This window comes from Capricornis sumatraensis, chromosome 4, assembly GCF_032405125.1.
Source record: "Capricornis sumatraensis isolate serow.1 chromosome 4, serow.2, whole genome shotgun sequence".
NCBI classification, from domain to species: domain Eukaryota; kingdom Metazoa; phylum Chordata; class Mammalia; order Artiodactyla; family Bovidae; genus Capricornis; species Capricornis sumatraensis.
In genome coordinates this window covers 118,593,160-118,612,910 of record NC_091072.1, presented here as the reverse complement: position 1 = coordinate 118,612,910, position 19,751 = coordinate 118,593,160, and the positions used below count along the sequence as shown (strand labels likewise).

Here is a 19,751-nt window from a genome sequence, read left to right as displayed (position 1 = left end):
ACTAGAGATCTCTTCAAGAAAATTAGAGGTACCAAGGGAACATTTCATGCAAAGATGGGCTTGATAAAGGACAGAAATGGTCTGGACCTAACAGAAGCAGAAGATATTAAGAAGAGGTGGCAAGAATACACAGAGGAACTGTACAAAAAAGATCTTCACGACCCAGATAATCATGATGATGTGATCACTAATCTAGAGCCAGACATCTTGGAATGTGAAGTCAAGTGGACCTTAGAAAGCATCACTATGAACAAAGCTAGTGGAGGTGATAGAATTCCAGTGGAGCTATTTCAAATCCTGAAAGATGATGCTGTGAAAGTGCTGTACTCAATATGCCAGCAAATGTGGAAAACTCACCAGTGGCACAGGACTGGAAAAGGTCAGTTGTCATTCCAATTTCAAAGAAAGGCAATGCCAAAGAATGCTCAAACTACCACACAGTTGCACTCATCTGACATGCTAGTAAAGTAATGCTCAAAATTCTCCAAGCCAGGCTTCAGCAATACGTGAACCATGAACTCCCTGATGTTCAAGCTGGTTTTATAAAAGGCAGAGGAACTAGAGATCAAATTGCCAACATCCACTGCATCATGGAAAAAGCAAGAGAGTTCCAGAAAAACATCTATTTCTGCTTTCTTGACTATGCCAAAGCCTTTGACTGCGTGGATCACAATAAGCTGTGGAAAAGTCTGAAAGAGGTGGGAATACCAGAACACCTAACCTGTCTCTTGAGAAATCTGTATGCAGGTCAGGAAGCAACAGTTAGAACTGGACATGAAACAACAGACTGGTTTCAAATAGGAAAAGGACTCTGTCAAGGCTGTCTATTGTCACCCTGCTTATTGAACTTATATGCAGAGTACATCATGAGAAATGCTGGACTGGAAGTAACACAAGCTGGAATCAAGATTGCTGGGAGAAATATCAATAACCTCAGATATGCAGATGACACCACTCTTATGGCAGAAAGTGAAGAGGAACTCAAAAGCCTCTTGATGAAAGTGAAAGAGGTGAGTGAAAAAGTTAGTTTAAAGCTCAACATTCAGAAAACGAAGATCATGGCATCTGGTCCCATCACTTCATGGGAAATAGATGAGGAAACAGTGGAAACAGTATCAGACTTTATTTTTCTGGGCTCCAAAATCACTGCAGATGGTGACTGCAGCCATGAATTTAAAAGACGCTTACTCCTTGGACAAAAAGTTATGACCAACCTAGACAGCATATTCAAAAGCAGAGACATTACTTTGCTGACTAAAGTCCGTCTAGTTAAGGCTATGGTTTTTCCTGTGGTCATGTATGGATGTGAGAGTTGGACTGTGAAGAAGGCTGAGTGCCGAAGAATTGATGCTTTTGAACTGTGGTGTTGGAGAAGACTCTCAAGAGTCCCTGGGACTGCAAGGAGATCCAACCAGTCCATTCTGAAGGAGATCAGCCCTGGGATTTCTTTGGAAGGAATGATGGTAAAGCTGAAACTCCAGTACTTTGGCCACCTCATGCGAAGAGTTGACTCATTGGAAAAGACTTTGATGCTGGGAGGGATTGGAGGCAGGATGAGAAGGGGACAACCAAGGATGAGATGGCTGGATGGCATCACAGACTCAATGGACATGAGTCTTAGTGAACTCTGAGAGATGGTGATGGACAGGGAGGCCTGGCGTGCTGCGATTCATGGGGTCGCAAAGAGTCAGACACGACTGAGCTGAACTGAACTGAACTGAACAACAATTACTACTGTTATGTTACTACTACTGTTATTGTTACTGTTACTGGGGAAGCAATATCATTGACTCAACAAGTGCAAATGTCCAATATGTTGAAAAATCATATTTCAGGTGTTTGGAATAGGTCAGATATTAGTTTAGACTTAGGGAAACTTCATAATCAGATACAGACTATGGAACACTCTCGATTAGATTTTACTGAAGCAGGAGCAGCCAATGAATTTTTCCATACATTCTGTAACTTCATTTTTGGAAAGACTATTCTGTCTATTGTTTTTAGGTATGTTGCTGTGGGTGCTCTAATCTTGCTCCTCATAATCATTCTTCCTTGTATTGTCAGGATTCTTCGGCAGACCTTTCAGACCCTCCCGACTGAACTGCATCTGGCTGCTTTAAGAAATTAAAAAAGGGGGAGATGCTGGGAGCCAGCATGAGGAGTCCAGCCTGTGGCAAAGGTCATGAGGTTAAGGGGTCTGACAGGCAAAGGCAAGTCTGACCTTAAGGGAACCTCGCTGGATTTTTTGAGCATCTACCCCCAAAACCAGAGTCTGCCTGCCTTACTGCATTATGCTTTCACCAACTCCTCTGACATTAACAGGAGGCCGTCCCCTACCACCTTCCTCTAATAGGAATTAACTTAGAGCTCTAGTCAATAAGTCTCCTGGGCGTAAAAAGAAAGTCTCAGCTTAAACCCCTCTGATAGCTTTCTAACTTACCTGACTGGTATGTCCGGACTTTTACAACTACGCATGTGATTGTTTACAGCCCCCCAACCAGGAGAGGCACGAAGCTTAAAACATCTTAAAGATACAGAGCCTTTTTTAAAGAGCTAAGAATTATATTAGTGTAAGTTTTCGTTGTTGAGTTAATGACAGCTGCCAGGCCTCCATATTCTTTATCTTTTAGGCACCTGGAGGATATTAATCAATGTAATTGGGATGTAGGAAAAGAATATAGCAGTTTTGATGTTAGCAATACTAGACTTTTGAGTTAATGAACTTTCTCTTTGTTATAAATCACTGTACTCCTCTTTCCTTGTGATAAATTGTTGTGTCCTTGCTATGTAAGAATGTAACCTTAATTAGTGCTTTCTGAGAGTGGCACCAGACTTTAGTAAGAACAACATTTTTAAGGCAAATAAGTTTTCTGGTTGACGGACCCTTATCAGAAAAGGGCCATAAAATTCTAATAGGCCTCCTGGCCAGAAGATGATGTAAATCACCTAAGACTTGTGTATACAGCTAGGTATGCAGAGAGAAAGCCTGGTCTCGATAAGAGTCAGGGCCGCTGACCTTGCATAATTTTGTATTATCCATTGATCTCTATGTACAACCAAAAGTATAAAAAGCTTTCCAGGACAATAAAGGATGGACCATTCACTGGAAAGACTGGTTTCCTCAATGTGGTCTTTTATCCTTCTCTTCTTTTCTGGCTGAATTCCCATCTGGAACGTGGAAGCTCGTCATGTCTACTTACTTGCTCTGGCTTCTAAGACCCATGCGAGAGGGAGCTCAAGGCGGGGCACCCTCCGCTATTCAAGTGGGTGCCGGTGGCCTACATAGATGGCGCAAGTTTCTTGTCTTGAGACTTTATTAGCTTTCCACGTAAACCAAGTTATTTAGCATCTTTTCTCCACTAATTTTCCTCCTTCACTATTCTTTCCTAATCTCTCTTTTCTAATTAAATAGTCCTTTCCCAGACGCTGACTCCATCTCCCCTTCGAATTACCCTGGATCCACTGGGGCTGGACCCCGGCAGCTCCACGCAGGACCCTTGTCACTTGTCACCTTGATTTCTGCAGGAAGACAGCTGGTCACTGCTTCCTCCCCTCTGCCCTGTCCTCTCTCCACCTGACTCTCCATTACCCCTTTCTTGTCCATTTTCAGGATGTACTCTCTGAAACTCTTTCCCTACCATCTCCACAGCTTTCTAAAAAGTACCATTTAAAAGAATTGAGATATCAGTCACATAACATACAATTCACCATTGAAAAGTAGCTTTTAGTATATTCACTATGTGTACAAACATCACACTACATAATCCCAGAACTTTTCCATCATCCCCCAAACAATGCCCATACCTATTAGAAGTTAGTCCCAAATCTTCTTACCCCCTGGCCTTGGTCCTAGAGTTGCCATCCTCTCATTCTTGTCTATTTCACCAGTTAAGTGTGGAAGTCAACAGGAAGGCTGAGGGATGGGTGTGGAGGTGGAGGGGTGATCCTTAATCTTGTCTAATATAAAGCTGGGCTGGGCCAGTCTGGGAACTGAGTCTTAGAAGCCTAAAGGGGCCATTGATTCACAGGCCACAGTGTTGGGATCCCCTGGAGAGGTGAGGGCTCAGACATGGGATCCTGGGAGAAGTCAATGTCAAAGCCACAGGCGACCTAAGCAATGGTCAATTTCCAGAGGCTGAACAGAGAGGCAGCGTTCTGAAAGGATGAGAAGACTCAAAGCCTAGAGGAGGAATGAAGCCTAGGGATGGTTTCATATTGGTTAGGACATGGATGCTGAGCTGCTGTAACAAAGGGCTCACAAGATATTAACATATTGACTCAAACAATGTAGATGTATTCATTTCAGACCTGAAAGTCCAAGTTGCTAGGCATTTGGGAGGTAGGTGGTAGGTAAGTCGACCAGAAGTCCAGCTTGTTATTGCTCAGCCATCATTTCCAGTGAGGGGTCTTATTCAATGTGGAAGCTGGTTTTCATCACACATTTCAGCCCAAAATAGAGCAGAGAAGGACACAGAGCTCATAATTTCCCTTCAAAGGCATGACCTAGAAGATCCACACATCATTCCTCTCACCTTTGATTAGTCAAAATTTAGCAATGAGGTTACATGGAGCTACAAAGGAGACAGGGCTAAACTCACTGTCTTTTCTATAAAAAATAAGGACACTAGAAATGGCTAAAGTGGTTAATTTTATGTTGTGTATTTTTTCTATAATTAGAAACTTAAAAAAATGTTTTTTTTTTTTTAAAGGAGTGAAGGATGAAAATTTGGGAATGATTATTTGGTCTCTTCAGGGCTTCCCTGGTGGCTCAGACAGTAACAAATTCGATGCAATGCAGGAGACCTGGGTTTGATCACTGGGTCAGGAAGATTCCCTGAAGAAGGAAATGGAAACCCACTCCAGTATTCTTGCCTGGAGAATCCCACAAGGCTACAGTCCATGGGGTCACAAAGAGTCGGACACGACTGAGTAGCTTCACTTTCCTTTCTATTGGTCTCTGCTACAGCTGCTAATTCAGAAAAAAGTATGACATTTTTGCAGGAAAAAAAACTAAAAGATATTACCTGGTCACTGTTGAAAAATTATTCAAAAAACAGAATCAGTGTCATCTTTTCTGTTGATCTCTCTAGGTTGTCCTCACTGTAGTGTTTTATAGAACCTTAATAGGAAGCTAAAGCCCTTTTATTTGCCCAACAATCAGAGAACAAAGTTCATTGGCCTGGCCACCACGTTGTCCTATGTCTCTAAATGCCTGTTGCCGGCATATAAAGGGGAGATGCTGGGACACAGCATCGGATGTGATCTCGCTTGCTCTTGAATTTATTTATCCCTCCACGGTGCCCCTCTGAGCATCTCACCATCACCCCAGGGGACCACAGCCAGAAAATTAACAGACATTTCTAGTTTTGTATTCACAATCATAGTCTGGGAGGAAACTTCAGAATTATTTGGAAAAACAAGCAACTGTATAAAATTAGGGATGAGGGGATTGCTAATGCCAGGAATCAGAGACCAGTAGGAAAGTCGACAGCTCAGTGGAGGCAAGTGAGGAGGTGAGCACTTGCTGGGACCAGGGTGGATGGTCCACTTCAGGGGCCGGCAGTGAGTGAGGAGGGATGAGCAGGGGGAACGAGAGAGGCTGGACAAGGAGAGGCATTAGCATTGAGGCTCCACGGACACACGTGGCCAGCTGGAAAGGGAGCAAGGACCCCTCCCTTCCACAAGGGACTCTGGGATCAGTGGCCCCTGGGCGCTCATGCTCATGCAGCCCTGGGGACTGCTCCCTCCCCCTTGGTCGGCAGACATGGGCACCTCCAGCACTTCTCCTGCACAAGGTGAACATCAGTCCAGAGGACCTTAAGAGGGAGAACTGATATTCGTGGGTCCTGGAGTGAGTTAAATGATAGCTCCCCAAAAAGTACATCCAGGACCTAATCTCTGCAACTGTGTATGGGACCTTATGTGGAAAACAGTCTCTGAAAACCCTTTAAGTGAAACATCTTGTAATGAGAGCATTATGGCTTATCTGAGTAGGCCCTAAATCAACTAGCATCCTCATAAGAAACACAGAGACAGCAGAGAGTAGGGGGAGAAGTCCACGAAGAGACGGGGGCAGGATGGAGGTGTGCAGCCACAGCCCAACCCTGTCCAACCAGCTGGAGAGGCGGGGAAGGCCCCCCAGAACTTCTATGGGAGTGGGCCCCCGCTGGCAGGAAGCAGCACCCCAGCTCCAGGGCTGGCCCCCACCTCTCTCATCACCTCCTGCCACTTCCTTCCCAGGGCCCGAAAGCGTACCTGCTCGGTGGCAGGACGGGTCAGCAGCTGGAGGCCTGGCAAGCGTTTGGTCTAGGAGCCTGCAGCTCTTCTGAGCATCTAGGCTGGCCAAAGAGAGACCCGGGGGCCTGCGTGCAGGCCTGCTGCCCAAGTGCAAAACATCCTTCTTTGCCATAAATAAGCCTAAACCCAGCATATACAAAACAGTGAGGAATACAGGGAAATTGAGCCACCAGTGTAGACCTGGTAGGACAAGCTACTCTCTTCTAGATGTGGAAGTGACAGTGAAGGTCATTCAGTCCTGTCCGACTCTTTGCGACTCCGTGGACTATACAGTCCATGGAATTCTCCAGGCCAGAATACTGGAGTGGGTAGCCGTTCCTTTCTTCAGGGGATCTTTCCCACCCAGGGATAGAACCCAGGTCTCCCTCATTGCAGGCAGATTCTTTACCAGCTGAGCCACCAACGAAGCCCGAAACTTGAACCACTTCTTTGGAGCCAGAATCCAACCAGCTACCTAAGGATGACAGCAGCTAACCACCTCTACAGTCCTCTGCTCTGCCAGCTGAGCTACCGAAGGGTGCAGACATGGAAGGACAGTGATAAAGACTAGGAATTTTACCATTTTACAGGAGGAGGAGAAAAGACAGCGTTTTTTAAAATTAAAAATCGAAAAATTAAAAGAATTTGCAACTAACACAGATTATTTTTTATGAACAAACCACCCTGAGACACTTTAATAATAAAGGGATGTTTGTAAAGCCTAGGGGGAACCTAGTCAGACGCAGATCCTGAGCCAGATTTCCTGAGTAGGCAGTGCTCTCTCTACGTGGAGCTGACGTGGGGGGGAGGGTCGACAGCACCTCGGCCATCCATGCTGGACACATGTCCCAGCTCATACCCCTCGAGATCCTCAGGGCAGGACCATTCCCGGCTCAAGTTCTGGGCCCGGGGACACAAGGGTAAAGCGCCAGCCCCGGGGCCTGAGCCCCGCAGGAGGCCAGCGTGAGGCCCGCTTGTCCCTGTGCCACACGGAGCCCCTCCAGACCCACCTTGGTGAAGAGCCGCCGCCACGGGGTGCGCAGCTTGAGGTGGCGGCGCAGTTCCTCTGCAAGACCTTCAGGGCCGCCAGCTGCTGCCGCCGCTTGGCGAAGGCCCTGTGGGGCGAGGGTCATGGTCAGCGCCTCCAGGCGGGGGCCGGCCAACCTCCCTGCCCACAGTCCTGACCTCGCTCCCGGGGTTTTTTCCAGAGCTAAGATCCAGTGGTGTGACCTCACCCAGGGAACTGTGTCACCACCAACCCCAACCCCCACCCACCCAGCAGATGTTCCAGGATGTCTGGAGACATTTCTGGTTGTCACAAGTAGGGCGGGCGCTACTGCCCTCTGGTGGGGAGAAGCCGGGGCTGTTGCTAAAGCCTCTGAGAGTCCGTATACGGCCACAAAAATGTGGTGGTGTGAGGGTTGGAAAGAATTTCCAGATACAGGGTATTTAGAAGAGAGAAAGTATTGGGAACAAAGGGCAGAGGGAGTGAGGAGCGCTGCTCAGACAGTGGGCAGACTTGCTGATGGACCAGGGACAGCTGATCATTTGATCACCCGGCTCGCTTGATGCTCTTTGTGGGCTAGTGGCCAATTCCTATAGCCTCAACACATAGGAAATTCCTGCTGGAAGGGCATTAGGTGATTCTTTAGAGTGAGGGGTTTTTTTCACCTACTATGGGGTCGGGGAGCTGGCCGGTTTAGATCACCAGGCTCATGGCAACGGTTGCTATGGGGCACAGTCAGTTTGGGAGATGAGCTTGGTGTGGAGCTCTGTATCTGTGGCCGTGGTATAGGGCTCCACATGGCATCTAGCTTTGCCCTTGGGGGACCCCAGGGTCCAGAAGAATAGTTTGGGCTGCATGTGTTACAGAATGCAAGTCCGAGAGCCTGACATACCGTGAGCCAAACAATAGCAAAATATCAGAGTCTGGGGCCCAGAAAGGTTTACTGCTGGGCCATGCAAGGAGATGAGAAGTAGCTCATTCCGTAAACATCCTGAAGTCCCTGAAATCTCTCAGCAAAGCCCGTGGACTGGAAAGGTGTGGGAGGGGAGTGGTTAGTTTTCGCAGACTTCTTGTTGTCAGATCCTTTGTTCTTAAGGTCAGGTCACTGTCAGCTCATGATGTTTGTCAAAACCTCCACGATAGAAATGTTATTTTCTGTTCAGACAAGAAAGGGCAAATTCCCAAGCCTCAACTTTCACTCTCTGAGGTCCAGGCCCTATGTAGGAGGAGAGGATCCCGTATGGGCTGGTTATCCTGCCCAGAGCCTTCTTCCAGCACCCAGTCTAGGTCCTCCCACCCATGCTCAGGCCCCGATAAGGAGGCAGATTTCAGCTGACAACACCGTCAGGACCCTAGGCCCTGTCTAGCCATCATCACTGAGGTAGCCAGGCACCCAGACCCAGCTGCCCCTCAGGCTTCACATTTAACATGGAGAGATCATTGCATGGGATCCACAGGGACATGTGTTGCAGCAAATGCCCTTCAGGTTAATCCCTAACCCCCAGCTGTTGCCCTTCTTAGAACAGCCCCCACCATAGAATGGCCTTGAAGCAATGCTGTGCAATGTCCTTGCCACTTAACCCTGACCTCTGGCACCTTCTTGGGGTCAACAACTGACCTCAGCTGGACCAGTTCTTGGAACTTGAATGGAGTGACTGAAGCTGGTTAAATCTGTCACCTTAATGACAGCGTCCAATTACTCCAGTTGCTGAGACCTCTGTGGACTGGGACCCACGCAGACCTCCACCACCTCAGGTCTCAGAGGTGGGGATGGATGAGAGGTTCACTGTCTTCCCGAGGATGGCCCAGCCAGTGGGCGGCCAAGTGAGGGATCTGGAGCTCTGCCAGTCACCGTCCCCAGCCTGTCCCCCACCCTTCAGCTCACCTGGAGGGCTGAGGCTGGAAGGCCTGGAGGGCCGGGGAGAAGGCGGCCATCCCCCTCTTATAACACTCTACACCGTGAGGACACCGCTGCCAGGCTGAGTGTTGGAGGGAGGGCTCTGCGACCACCCACTCCTGGTCGGTAGCCTTCCCCTTGTCCAGAGGATCTTCCCAATTGAGGAATCAAACCCAGGTTTCCCACATTGCAGGTGGATTCTTTACCAGCTGAGTCACCAGCGAAGCTCTGTTCATTCCCTGGTCGGGGAACTGAGATCCCAAAAGCTGCTTGGCATGGCCAAAAAAAAAAAAAAAGAAGAATACAAATGAACTTCTTAACAAATCAAAACAGACTCAGAGTCACAGAAAATAAATTTATTGTTACCAAAGGGGGAGAGGCATAAATTAGGAGTATGGGATTAAAAGATGCACATTACCATATATAAAATAGATTGAAAAAAAAAACAACCCAATAACTTAATGTGTAGCACAGGAGAAAATATTCAGTATCTTGTAATAATCTGTAATGAAAAAATTAAAAAGAACAGATATATACATAGATACGTGATAACTGAAACATTGTGCTGTATATATGAAACCAATACAATATTGTAAATCAACTGTACTTCAATTAAAGAAGCAAGCAAAAGAAGTCACTGGCTAATTAAGATAAGCTGCTGGATCGAAGGTGAGTTGATGCTGGACAGGTAGGGCTAGAGACCACAGACAGGGGGAGACTCTTCTTGCTGGGGCATCAGACCTTGGGGAGGGTGATAGAGAGCCCCTGCTACTTCTGGATTCCAACAGTCCTAACTCTGAGACTTTCTCTCATCTTCAGCCCATTCACGTTCCTGGTGTTTCATTGCTAGTTCCCCTGCCTCTCCCCTTCTTCTGCCCCTAGGGACTTCTTTAGTTCAAAATAAGTGGTTTCTGATGGGAGGGCGTTTGGGGGGAGAATGGATACATGTATATGTATGGCTGAGTCCCTTCACTGTTCACCTGAAACTATCACAACGTTGTTGACTGGCTATCCCTCAATACAAAATAAAATTTCATAGTATGAAGGAAAAAAGTGGTTTATCTCCCCCCACCCTTCTCTAGTTCCCCTCTTCCCTCAATCCAGGCTCCAGGCTCCTTCCTTCACTCTCCCTGAGCCATCACCAACATCCAGCCCTCCCCTGCTGTGCTCAGCTGCAGAAACCCTAAATTCCTGAGACTGAGCTCCAAAAATTTTCTCTCCCTCTCCTTTTTTCCTCTAACAAGGTACCTCTGCCCCTTGACCCGTGTGTATCCTGGCTCCTGCACTGTCCTGGGGGTGGCTGAGTCAGGCCCTACTGCAGAAGCTCATACATCTGGTTGCGCTCCTGCGAATTCCCCTCCGGCTCCCTGGCCCGCTGCCTCAGGTTCTCAGCAGACTCTGCCTTTGCGCCATCATGCAGGTGCATTGGCTCCTTCACTAGGAAGCCCACGTCCACCAGGAGGGAGAGCCCTGCGGCGGCTGCACCCGTGACCTGGGCTCCCGTGACAGCTGCCGGAGCCATGGTAGCCGACAGGCCTTCCTTACCAGCCGGGTGCCTGGGACTGTGGTTTTCCCAGGGCCCAAGTAGCCGCCTACATTGGCTGCAAATTGAGGGTTGTCTTTGCCTGTTTCCATGGCACGCGTATTTTTTTGAATGTGTTGCACAGCTTATGCCAATTTCTCTGTTGTATCAACAGTTTGGGGGTTGCTCCTGAGTACCTCTAGGAGCACCTTCCATTTCTTGATGCGAGATGACATCAGGCTACTGGCTTCAGTTTCGGCTGCTGACCTGCTTGCATTTTCCTTGTAGCTGGTGGATGCAGTTGTCACAGCAGCTGCTGCTCCCAGCCCTAACCCAGCGGCCGAGAATGCCAGACTGCCCCCCCCGTCACGGATGCCAGAGCAAGGCCAAGGAGGGTCCGGGCGCCAGATGCAGCGCCAGGGGTGTGGGCCGCCATTTTGGAGATGGTATGCTCCTTGTGGTCCTTGTCAACCTTGTCTGCGAGCTTGTGGAGCTTTCCTGTGCTCTCCTCCAGCTGCTGCTTCACCCGAGGCAACTTCAGAAACCTCCCCCTGTCCAGCTGCCATTTTGTGAGCGTGTCCTGGTCCTTCCCTATCAAGTCTCCGTCCAATTGGTGTAGATGTTTGTGTAGTGCAACCACGTCTTTCCTGTAACAATGAAGGTCAAGGGATTAGAAAGGCAGTTTGCTTGTCTGCAAAATAGGTTCCATAATGTCTATTCTGCATAAATTATGGATTTAGCATTATAAACCTATTAGAAAAGAATTTTAGAAATGTAAACTTTTCTCTTTCAACATTAAACACAGGTTTTGTACCTTGTAGATCCTTCATATACTTATTCAATCCTGGAAAGGAAGAAAGACAAGAAAGTGAAGTTGCTCAGTGGTGTCTGACTCTTTGGAACCCCATGGACTGTAGTCTGCCTGGCTCCTCTGTCCATGGGATTTCCCAGGCAAGAATACTGGAGAGGGTTGCCATTCCCTTCTCCAGGGAATCTTATCGACCCAGGGATTGAACCCAGGTCTCCCACATTGTGGGCAGACTCTTTACCATCTGAGCCACCAGAGAAGCCCCATTTAATCCTGGAACAGATAAGCAAATGTCACCTTAGGATACTGGTAAGTGAAGAGAGGTATTTGATGGAATTCCCCGGTGGTCCAGAGGTTAGGACTCTGCACCCTCACTGCCCAGGATATGCCTCAATCCCTGATTGTGAAACTAGGATCCCACAAACCATGTGGCTCAGCCAAAAAGAAAAAATAGGTATTTGGTAAAGACACCTCAGAGACAGGTCAACATCATCACTTCCAAAGAGTTGGTAAGTTGGGAACTCCACAAATAAAGAAAAGTGGGATTGGAGCAGAGAACTTGTATTCAAGGGCCTCGGTGTGTAGTGAGGACTCATTTCTTGGCCCTTGGCTACAGGGAAGTGGTCCCTAAGCCCCTAGAATATGCTGGCTGGAATGAATGTCCTCGTCTGCCTGGGCCTCTTGCCACTGGACAGTCTGATGAGATGTATGATGGGGCCCCTGGGTCACGTGGTATCAGTTCTGACCTCTGGAGGAGCTGGACTCTAGGACATTAGTCTGACATCTGGGAGGCGCTGGAGACCACAAGTCAGGATAATTTGTTTTTAAATGGGTGTGTGTCCCTGGCAGGCAGTGTTCCGTGTGACCTGCCACTCACTGAGTTCCAGAACAGTAATGCATCCTGGGGACAATCGAAGCTTTGGATGTGAAATCCACCCAGACTCTGCCCTGTGGCTGATGGAAACCCACAGGCTTCCTGTAATACACTGAGATCACTATGGCTTTCAGTGAGTCCTGTCTGTTGTATAGGGAATTTTCAAACCTGAGGGTGCTTTTGGGCATCCCCTAAATTTGCCATTGGTTCAAACGAAAGCGTAGTCCTGAGCACTGTGCCCTCACCCTTTGCAGATTGACTGTCTCTGTGATTTAGAATTTGTAGGGAAAAAAACCAACAAACAAACCCAAAGTCAGAACTAGAAGGCACCTTAACAGTCATTTAATCTGCTATCTACTGTCTTCTAAGGCTTGTGTCCTTGGCCTTCCCAGCAGCAGGTCCCTGAGTCCATCCAGCGCCCCAGCTGCCTGGAGATCGGGAGATGTGTTGCTGGTTCCCCTGGTCTCTGCAGCCCACGTCACTGACTCCTGACCCAGTGCCCACCAACACTGTCCTCTCAGGGGTCACATGTTAATTTGTGACAGCCTCATGAGCCTGCACCCCAAGGTCATGTGGAACTTTGTGGATCCTCTAAAGATTCAAGAGAGTTGAGGAAACATCCATCTGAATGGCTGAGCCTGAAGAGACCAGCACTTGCACAGCAGGTGGAGGAAGTGCTTTCCTCATCGGTGGGGATGCATGAGGCTCCTCAGAATTCCTCAAATGACACACAATCACAGCCACTCACTGTGACCCTGGAGGGCTCACTGAGCCACAAGGCCTTCCACTGTCAGGGAGGCTCCACAGAGACTACAAGAGGATCCCAGATGGAGTGAGAAGCCAGGTCCAGGCATGGTGTGCAGACACGGTCACCCAGGGCCCTCTAGCCCAGCTTGAGGGATCGTGAGGGAGGGAAGAAATGCCGTTCCTCCCAGTCAGGGGGCCTCTGCTAGGCTCACAGCCCCTTCAGGTCCATGTCCTCGGGGCCCACTCCCCTCACTCTAGTCCCCGTCCTGCTGCCCAAGCCCGCCTGCTCGTCCTTCAGCCTGGACCCTCTGCTCCACCCTGACCCTGGGTCTGACCCTGGTCCAGGACTCCCTGGTCCTTGCTTCCCCACCTCTGACCATACAGTTCACTCTGAGGCCGTGAACATAGTCCATCAGACTGAATTGCTGTTCCCATTAGACACAGGCAAGTCTGAGACTCTAACATATAAGCACAGAGCCCCAGAGTTGGGCAGCGCTACATCCAGGATCCCACCAGCTCCAACCAGTTCCTCTCCAGCCTCGCTGCCTTATGGGCCAGCAGGATCCTGCCGTTTGGTTTGATACAATCATTTGGTACAGTTCGTAAGATGGGGAATAGAAAGGGTCTAGGCAGAAGCCTGAGTAATACAAACAATGGCATCAGGATTTTCTGACTTGCCCCAGAGGAAATTCTGCTTGATTTTTATCACCAGAAAGAAGACTCTTGGTCCCTGTCTCTTCCCAATAAGATTTTAAAATGTTGATATTGACTGAACACCTACTCTGTGTCAGTCATTATGGGAAGCTCGTTGCATGCATGATCACAGTGTCCTCACAATTTAACTGAACAGATAAGGACTAAAGCAGAGAGCAGTTCTGTAACATGTCCAAGGTCACATAACCTGCCCCTTCCTTGCAGGTTTCATCTTTTCTCAATTCAACGTTCAAATGACATGGAGGAAGCATTCCTCATGAGATGTTGAGAAGGAACATCCTCATCCCCCACCATAAGGTCCTGCTTGGAGGAGGTGTTCCTTCCAGGAGGAAACTAGCCTGGTGCTTCGGGGTGTGGGACCTTCCCGATACATAATGCAGGTTACCTGGACAAACCAGCCTCAACTTCAATTTCTTCAGGAAATCAGTCAGCAGGAGTAGCAGTTCCTCTCTGCTCAGTATGTCCCAGAGATACTCAGTGACATCCTCAAAAATGATCTCAATGTCTAGATGAAAGGAAAGGGAATAAGGTTAGAACTTGTGAAGTGAAAAAGAGAAAGTGTTTGTCGCTCAGTGGTCTTTGGTTTTGTGCGACCCCATGGACTATAGCCCGCCAGGCTCCTCTGTCCATGGAATTCTTCAGGCAAAAATCCTGGAGTGGGTATCCATTCCCTCCTCCAGGGGATCTTCCCGACCCAGGGATCAAATCCAAGTCTCCTGTGTTGCAGGCAGATTCTTTACTGTCTGAGTCACCGAGAAAGCCAAGAAAAATGTGTGATGGATAATAAATGGTGTTGAGTAGCTTTTCTGTCTTTTTAACCTTGTGGAATCTGGGGGAGGGTTTGCATATTTTAATTTTCCAGCCTAGAACATGTATCTAGATCACTATGGTGACAGTTCAGAAGTTGGTGAGAGCTACTTGAGTGTTTGAATTTGGTGGACCCGAAGTGCTGAAACTCCAGCTGGATGTTGCTGTACCAATTCTGAAAGACCACCAGGTTCTAACAAAGTGCAAGCATGTGGTGTAAACCCAGTGGACGCATATATCCGCTCCTGCACTCACAGTATAAAACCACTTCTACCTTCTACTCCTAGCTGAGATGTGGCTGGGATAGTAGAAGCTGCTGGAGAGAATGTATCTGCTTGCAAGAAAGGTGACATTCACTACCAGGACGGTCTCTGGGGGCTACACCGAGTTTGCTCTGGAAGCCCATCACACTGTTCACACTCTGCCAGGAAAACTGGACTTTAAACAAGGAGCTGCCATCAGCATCTCGTGCTTTACTGCTTATCGAGTCTGCTCCGCAGTGCCCGTGAAAGCTGGAGGAAGTGTTCTGGGGCAGGTTGAGGAGCTGGAAGAGCAGCATGCCACATGGTTAGAGCTTATGGCTTAAAGATTTCGGGCACAGCTGCTACTGAGGAAGGACAAAAGATCGCTTTCCAAAATGAAGCCCACGAAGTATTTAATCACAAAGAAGCTAATTATATTGATAAAACTAAGAAATCTGTTGGTGAAAAGAGTTGATGTGATTATTGAAATGTTTGCTAATGTCAATCTTAGAGATGCTTTGAATTTTTTGTCACATGGAGGACGAGAAATAGTTGTTGGCCGCAGAGGTCCTAAGAAGTAAACCCACAGGATCCATGACGAAGGAATCTAGCATAAGAGGAGTAGCTCTCCCTTCATCCTCCAAGGAGGAATTCCAGCAGTTTGCAGCAGCCTTCCAAGCCGGAATGGAAATTGGTTGGTTGAGACCAGTAATAGGCCCCTGGTATTCACTGGCTCAGGCAGCCCAGGCTCATGAAGATATCTTTCATAACTATGGGGCTATGGGAAAATGATTCTTCTCTTAAAATGATTAATGCTTGCATTGATTTCCTGTGTAATTAGAGGTTTCTTACCTCAGTTTTGAGCAAACTGCGTTTGCTCTGCTTAGCTTTCATTTGATTCAGTGAGTTTCTTCTATTGAAAAAAAAATACGTCTTTTCAGCAATCATAGGCATTGAGTGTAGTTTATTTTATAGCTGGCAATATTCTTTATGCCTTCTACCTCTCATCAAGGAATCATCATAATGGGAACTAGGATGCTAGTGGTCACTTGCCACTGGAGGACGTCACAGAAATTGCTAACCAATGCTTATCATGAATCCCATACCTTTGACTAAAACATGCTAATTCAAAATAGGACTGCTTGATTCCCAAGCCTACTTCTCCTTATAAAGTTTCTTTAGTCTCTGGTTAGCCCACAGCTGGAGAAGGCAATGGCACCGCACTCCAGTACTCTTACCTGGAGAATCCCATGGACGGAGGAGCCTGATGGGTTATAGTCCACGGGGTCACAAAGAGTGAGACGTGACTGAAGGACTTAGCACCTCAGGTGCATAGTTTCCACATATATATGTGTTGATTAGTTCAGTTTCAAAGTAAATTTAAAATTATCTCTTTGTGTGACAGGGATCATATATTTTTGTTTAATAAATGAATTTGATGCCTTAAGGATGATCTGCTTTTGTTGTCATAACATGGTATCTGCAATAAATTCTGCAGCACATTAAAAATATGGTATTCAGTATAAATTAGTTAAAATTCACTTTCTTGAGCAGCGATCACCTGGGCACTCTTGGCAGAGTCACCTGGGGTTATGGATGGAACTGTTTTCCCCCCACCCCTCAATTCATATGTTGAAGATTTAACCCCCTGGTGACTATATTTGAAGACTGGGCCTTTAAAGAGGTAATTAAGGTAAAATGAGGTCATAAGTGTGGGGCCTGAGTCCAATAAGTTAAATGTCTTTATTAGAAAGGAAGACACCAGATTTTCTCTCTGTTCCTTCCCTCTCCCCCAGAGGAAAGGCCATGTGAGGACAGAGAGAGAATTTACAAAATTTAGAATTTACAAAACAGGGGGATAGTCTCACCTCTCTCCTACCTTGATCTTGGACTTCCAAACCTCCAGAAATAATGATCTAATGCTGGGATTTAGGTGTCTTCAGGAATCTACAATTTTAAAACTTCAGAAAGAGAAGGAGGGCTTCCCGGGAGATGCAGTGGTAAAAATTCGGCTGCCAAGGCAGGAGATGCAAGAGTCATGCGTTCGATCCTTGGGTCAGAAATATACCCTGGGGTAGGAGATGGCAACCCCCTCCAGCATTCTTACCTGGAAATTCCCAAGAACAGAGGAGCTTGGCAGACAACAGTCCATGGGGCCATAAAGATTCAGACACAGCTGAACAACTCAGCGCACTCACACACACATAAACAGAAGGAATACAAGGGAGGTGTTTTGTTAGTAACTACTTGTAGCAGAGACTGGCAGCACCCTATAAATGAGTGCTTTCATGTTTTGGGAGTGAAACAAAAGAATATTCACATTAAATATGATAAAGAATGTAATGACAATAAATAGCCTCAGATCAGTACAGAGCAAGATCACTGCTCAAATGAGTTACCAAAATCCCTGTGTGATTTCAGGGATCTAGAAGTTATGGAATTGCTCAGTGTTAGTAGCTCAGTCCTGTCTAACTCTTTGTGACCCCATGGACAGTAGCCTGCAAGTCTCGTCTATCCAGGAAATTCTCCTGGCGAGAATACTGGAATGGGTTCCTTCTTCAGAGGATCTTCCCAAGCCAGGAAAGGAACCTGGGTCTCCTGCATAGCAGGCAGATTCTTTTACTGTCTGAGCCACCATGGAAGCCCAGGGGATATGGAATTGTAGGTAAGACATAGGCAACTAGGATTAATATATTATATATGTATAATAATATATATATGGAGGGAGGGGCTGGGTCACAATGTGAGATGTGTTTCCTGATACATGCCCTCACAGATACATTATTCTTATTTCACAGATGAGGAAAGTGAGACTCAGACAGGATAAGGGACAGCCCAAGGCCAGTGAGCAGAAAGCTCAGAGGTGGGATCCAAGCTCAGGTATCAGACACTTCTTGCATATGACTTGAATCCTCCTTATTTTAAACTCCTGTTATTTCTTCATTCTACCATGCAGTACACCTAGGGGGATTTTCGCGAGTGATTTTTGGTGGTGAGCACACTGTAGCATATACAGAAGTAGAAGTATAATGTTGCACACATGAAACTTATAAAATGTTATAAATGGATGCTACCTAATTTTTAAAAAGGGTTTGAGGCCACCTGCCATGGGGGTAAGACTACCATGTGAGAGGCTTTATCTTGTTGATCAGAGACACTCAGGATGGGCAGTGAAGGGGTGGAGGCAGACGTGATCCCATGTAAAACCCCGTCACCCCTCCTCTCTAGGTGGGAGGTGGCAAAAGTCAGACTGGGGTTCAGTTCAGTGTCCACTGACTCTTGCAGAGCGGCTGGGCAGGTAGCAGGGCGAGAGCTGGATGAAAGGTGTCTGTGGTGATGCCCCAGGGTCTGGGAGCAGGAGGAGGCTCAGGCCAAGGGAGGGGGCAGGAGGAGCTCCAGGGATGCTGGGGAACCTCCCCTCGCTGCTCTGTCTGGCCTTGGGGACTCCCTCTGCTGTCCCCCTCCCCAAGGGCTGTCCTGGCCTCATTTCTGAGTCACTTGCTAGAGGGCAGTGGGGGAGGAAGTGAGCACCTAGCAAGAGGCTCCCTAAGGAGAGAGCTGGGAAAGAGGCTCTGTGGACACACTCCCATTGAGGGTACTCCACGTGGCCCCCCTGAGGGGCTCCAGGATGCTTATCCATCCTCTTCTTGGTTCTTGATTCCTCTGTAGGTTAACTCTGCCAGGAGGAAACACCCTCAATTCGTGGTCACATGCAGGAACTGGACAGAAAAATAGGCAGCTGCCTCCCTGAGCATTTTCCAAGGTTTTCTGAACTCATGATGGCAGCAGCGGGGTCTCAGAGATCTCCCTTCAGATCCTTGTCTGCGTCAGGCTGGAAGGAGGTGTGACTTCACCCTTGGGGAACGTAAAACAGATTGTGGGTTTGATCACAAGTGAGCAGCGGCTGCAGGGAGCAGGGGGTGGTGAGGTCTCTGGTGAGTTCTCCTGGGACGGCCACCAGTGCCACGAGGAATTTAACACACTGTGGTTCTCTGTCCCCTGGGCTCTGCAGGTCACTAGTTAAGGAAAGTTACTCATCCCCGGCCACTCCCCCTAAGTTAGAGTCCTGCTCCTGTTGGGGCACAGGGAAAAGGTAATCAGATGGGAGACACCCATCTGCAAAGTTATCGGAGCACGAAAACCAGCCACAAGACCAGATAGGAAGGATTAATCTGGAAATTACATGAGGCTAGGAACACTTGTGTTTACTAATTGGTAATAACTAATATTGATCCATTGTCTATGACATGCAGGCTCCTGAAGCTCACCTGAACTTACATCAGCCTAAGTTTTCGAGCTGATTCCAGAACCTGGGCTTGAACCCAGTCTTTCTGAGCCAAATCCCAGGTTTGTGATGATTATGCTCTACTCCCTTTAATATACAAAGATATTTATTTGTGGATATATATTTATCGGTTAAATGAGTGCTTTCATTCCAAAATAATGTCTTGCTCTCTGTGCTTAATTGTCTGCCTTGATAAAGTTGCTGGTGATACAGCTCCCACAGCCCACGCCCTTTTTGCTTCTGCAAGAGCCTTTATCTCACAAAGGCCTGGAGTCCCATCATCCCCACCCCACTTCCTGTATCCCTGCCCTTTGTGGCTGAGGACCCCGATGGTGCCCCATCCCTCTGCTGTCCTCCCCTGACTACTGGACTTTAGGTTGTTTCTAATTCCTTATGCAAATAATAGCGTAAAGAACATTCTCCTTGTATAAAACTACATTTGAGACTGTTCCCTTAAGCTATATCTAGGAGTAGGACATAGCTAGATAGCTATCTAGGATGTAGGATATAGGATCTAGGATAGAGCTATCTAGGCTGGACCACAAGGCGTCAGCACCAAAAAATATTCATACC

General features: G+C 47.6%; 2 pseudogenes; one reads left to right on the top strand and one right to left on the bottom strand.

Annotated features, from left to right (window-relative positions):
• Positions 1–10,847: 10,847 nt before the first annotated feature.
• LOC138078719 (apolipoprotein L3-like) lies at positions 10,848–14,691 on the bottom strand (annotated as a pseudogene).
• A 39-nt stretch (positions 14,692–14,730) lies between these two features.
• LOC138078860 (zeta-crystallin pseudogene) lies at positions 14,731–15,702 on the top strand (annotated as a pseudogene).
• The last annotated feature ends 4,049 nt before the right edge of the window (positions 15,703–19,751 follow it).